The 4,743-nt window shown below is 41.2% G+C and overlaps 1 pseudogene; it reads right to left on the bottom strand.

Moving 5' to 3' along the window:
- Nucleotides 1–2,532: 2,532 nt before the first annotated feature.
- Nucleotides 2,533–4,342, bottom strand: LOC142452480 (cold shock domain-containing protein E1 pseudogene; annotated as a pseudogene).
- Between the last annotated feature and the right edge of the window lie 401 nt (nt 4,343–4,743).

Here is a 4,743-nt window from a genome sequence, read left to right as displayed (position 1 = left end):
GAAAGAGCAGCAAACCTCTATGAAGCAGCAAACCAATAGAGAGGTCTGTGGGCCTGGCCCCAATCCTAGCTAGGTGGACACTATCCCCCCACCCCCCTTAAAAAATGCACTACAGAGGAGAGAACTGAAGCTAAAACTCAGGATGAGAGTGTGTTTGATCAGAGCACTCATCGGCAATCCAATAGAGAAGGAGAGAGAAAGAGAGAGTGGGACACATCCTGGTCCACCAAGCCCCAAAGACAATATTCCTGCTCTGAGCAACCAATGCACAGAGAAGATCATAAGCCCAGCCCCACCATGAGACACGAAGTCCCTCAATAACCCATAGCACTACAAGAGACAACACTGGAGACAAAGAGCAGGACTTATGCCAAAGCTGCCCCCCCTCTAACACACACACACGCACACACACGCACACACACACACACACAGAGACACACACAGGGGTGAAACAGCAAGGGCATGCAACAAAGCAGGAAGAGTAAAAAAGCAATGAAGTCCCCAAGGAGTCACAAAAATAGACTTTGGGGGCAGAGCATGGCACAGCATCAGACTCCACCGGAAAACACTCATCAAGGTCAACAAACAGACCTGGAACTATTTCTAGGCTTCTCTTTTTTGTTGCTGTTTTTGTCTTGTCTTATTTTTATGTTTATTATTGTCTTTGCAAGTCTACAAAGATAAAATAGGCAGGATAAACAATCCAGAGGGGAGAACAATGGGACCAAAGCTTCAGGGGGAAGGGGAGGGAAGCACAGGAGATGGGGATGTGGGGAAAAGGAATGGGGGAGCCAACAAACCCAGGGACAAGGAAACAACAAGTGATCTAAAATTAATAGCAGGGAGGGAATAGGATGCTTGGTGGGGCTTGATCAAGTGCAACGGAGCTGAGAGGAATTAATGAAAGCTGAATGAATGTTGAATATGATAGTGGAACAAGAAGAAAGGAAAAGAAAATAGAGGAAAGACCTAGGAGGCATAGGATATTTATAGAGGTCTAAATTTAGGCATGTACATATGCAAATGTATTTATATATAACAATAGGGAAATAGATCTATGTAAATATAGTTATACATTAAATATTAAGTTAGCAGATGGACATTGGGCTTCTACTGAAGTACTCCTTCAATGCAAGAACACTGTTTTAATAACCTGGCATTCTGTGATGCTCATCTTCCCAACACAATTGCTGAAGACAAGATGGGTGCTTAAGCTAATGTGGTAAAGAAAGATGATGGTGCCCAGGTATCAAAAGATACAGAATCTGGGGTCTTGAAGACTTGAAGATAAATTGAGAAGCAACAAAGTCCAAATGGAAGAAGCACTCCAGTCTTTGTAATCACGAGGCGTCAATGGGATCAGGTATCAGCCATCAAAAACCCAGAACAAAATTATATCAATGTAAATGAGAGAGGGGGCAGAGTGGAGACTCAAAGCCCATCTGTAGACAATTGGGTATTCTATAACAGAAGGGTCACAAGGAAGAGAAGAGACAGTCAGGGTGCAATATAGCATCAATGAAACAGAACTTTCCTCTAGTTGTTTAATATATTAACCCCTCCCCATCCCCTTCATGACCCCAATTCTACCCTGCGAATCTGCCGAGACAAGAGCATGTACACAGGTACAGATATAAGAGCTCACAACACAGGAAATCCAGGAAAAATAAACCCCTCAGGCCCAATAATAAGAGCAATGCTACTGGGAGAGTAGGGGGAAGGTGGGGGGAGAAAAGGGAAACCGATCACAAGGATCAACATATAAACCCACCTCCAGGGGGACGAACAACAGAAAAGTGGGTGAAGGAAGGACATGTCGGACATGAAAAAAAATAATAATTTATAAATGATCAAGGGTCCTTGGGGGAGGGAGGGGTGGGGAGGGAGGGAAGAGAAACAAATGAGGAGCTAATACCAAGGGCTCAAGTAGAAAGAGAATGTTTTGAAGATGATGATGGCAACATATGTACAAATGTGCTTGACACACTGGATGGATGGATGGATTGTGATAAGAGCTGTAAGAGCCCCTAATAAAATGATTTTAAACATAAATAAATATTAAACAAAAAAAGAAAAAGCTTTTATCAAAAAGTGATTATATCTTGAGAAAACATCTTAGCCTAGTCCAACTCAAGTTCACAAGTCCAATGCTAGTCTGCAAGTCCCTCTTCAGGCTCACATGGCCATGTGCTGGTGATACAGAATGGTGCATCAGGAAGCAGAGCAATCAATGGGTTCAGTGTCTCATAGAGTTAAAGTTGGTTACAGAGGCCAGGGCACCAACACTTCTCAGGGTTGGAAGCAAAGTCCCAGCAAGCAGGTAGGGCAATGGAAAGAGAAAGGTATGTTCCCAGAGTCCCTCACTCTTAGACAAAAGGCTTATGATGTGTCAGGCTGCAACTTGATTGGCAAGTCTGACTCCACCTCTCGCTATGAACGTCTGGTTGATATAAAATCATCACTACCACAGTGGAATAATGATGTACTTGGTGGGTGTGATTGAATAATAAAACCAGCTTAGCAGAATTTCTTTCAGCACCAAATCCCATTGGTATATCTGGTTCCCTGGGTAAAGGTAGAACCATCATCCAGAGTGGTGCTCTTCAAGTGACTGACCAAAAGGTCAGATCTTGGAGCTGCAACAGCTGGCATTGCACTTACCGGTGTGCTAATTAAGAATCACCGAGAAGTTCACCTCATCTCCTGTCTGTAGCGGATTGCCATCTTGATCTTCCTTCATATGAAAAAAGAGCATATTTCTCTCTCCCACTTCATTGTTAATGAAGCCAAACCAATCACACGCTCCATTATGGCCATGCACAAGGCTGGGAGCCTGTAAGCCACAGTCTGTGCATTTTTGTCAAGGATATTAATCTAGAACGTGACACTCTCCTCTTTCAGCAGGCAGTCCCTTTTGTTGGCCATTCCAACTATGCCCAAGGGATCGACCTCACCTTTCATACCCCTTTCTCTAATATTCTCAATCATTCTTTAGCAGACAGTCTGTTGGATCAACTCCTCAGGAGATGGATGGCTTTACTGGAGTAGATGATGAGATTAACTGCTTCAGTAATATCATTCACTGAATGTGGTTTACTCTGCTTTGTTTGCACTAGCTTTATTGCCTTTGCCTTTGGACAAACTATATTCCATCATGTCTTCCAATTCTAGGCTAACTACATCCCCAGAGAACTCACTGTAATGTAAAAAAAAGATTTTCTTATCACAATTGACTGTTTCAATAAACCCAAAATTATCCTTCAGCATCACCATGTAACCCAAGAGCCTCATTGAGTTTTAATTACAACCTAAAGTCACACATAAGTTGCAATCTGCTGACCAGGTCTCTGTTTGTCACTAATACTAAATCAAACCTTTTATTTGAGAAGAAGTAGATCCTTCCACATCGATGGCTTGAAAATCAATATTCAATTTCACCTGACAATCATCTTAGGAAATAATACCTAAGTCTTCATCTCTTTGTCATTATTTGGGCTAGTGGTTTTGGTATTGGGAAATGTGGCTACTTTTTTAACAGTGCCCAGAAATATGAATTGGAATGGAATAAAACTGTGACCTTGGGAAGTTTTCTTTTTTAATCATAATAGTATAATTTCTTTGGAAAAAGAACATATCAGAAACTATAGTAACATCTATTTCATCAGCAATATGGACCTGGTTATTATCCAAATTTTCACAGAAGTGGAAGAACATATGAACATCTTGGTCCACACACTTGTTGAAACCAAAACCATTTCTCATGGCAGCATCCACACCAATTTCTCTGATTTTATTAGTTAATTCTTATGTGTTTGTTCTATATTAGCTGTTCATTCGAATTTGCCACATCAGTCTTTTGACTTATTAACCATAACATAGTCACCTTCCAGCATGGTCACCTTGAACTTTGTGTCTTTGTCTCCAAAGGGAAGTTCTTTAGGAATCACCAAGTCAACTTTGGTATTCTCTGGCAATGGGTCATTCTGGTTTTTAACGTGGTGCTTTTAGGATAACTTTGGTTAAAGTGCCTTCAAAATGTTCAATATTGATATCTTCAAACATGACGACGGTCTCCTGGGGCAATCATTTGATATCTGCTGCAATGTCTCTCCTGTTTCTGTCCTTGATTATGACCTCCAGGTCCTCTCCAGGTTAGAAGGCTTCTAAACCACTCTTAAAGTTACTGTACCCACAGACCACACTCACTGCCATCAAGTCAGTGACCGACTCATAGCGCCCCCTTACAGTGGAAGAATAACCCTTTTACAACAATGAAGGGGAACGCCTGTTTCATGGCACAAACTACTCCTTGACAGAGAGTTTGCTTCTTTATAAACAGCATAATAAGGACTTTTATATTATCTTATGTTATTTTATAATACAAACACCAATGTATTTATTGTGATAAATTTATCCACATTTCTTTTGTCTCTGGTTTCCAGCTGAACATGAACTACAACACATGAAGTGCTTAAAACACCTCTTGTCAAGTGGCTCACTCTTTACGGAGGGTTTCTGGTTTTATGCTCACCAAATTCAGAGCCATGGGTTTCCCAATCCATTGGTCAAAGGATACTTCAAGTTCAACACCATCTCCGACTTCTAGGGCCTACATTTTGCCATGATACTGTGAACAGTTGAAGAATAGTCTAGCTTGAATAAAAATAAAATATAAATACAATGAAAAAATATCCCCAATTTCCCTCAATGCTGTGGAAGTATCTTTGGGGTTCCCATTGTGTC

The sequence above is a fragment of the Tenrec ecaudatus genome, chromosome 7 (genome assembly GCF_050624435.1).
Source record: "Tenrec ecaudatus isolate mTenEca1 chromosome 7, mTenEca1.hap1, whole genome shotgun sequence".
Classification (NCBI taxonomy): domain Eukaryota; kingdom Metazoa; phylum Chordata; class Mammalia; order Afrosoricida; family Tenrecidae; genus Tenrec; species Tenrec ecaudatus.
This window is presented reverse-complemented; position numbering and strand designations above follow the sequence as displayed.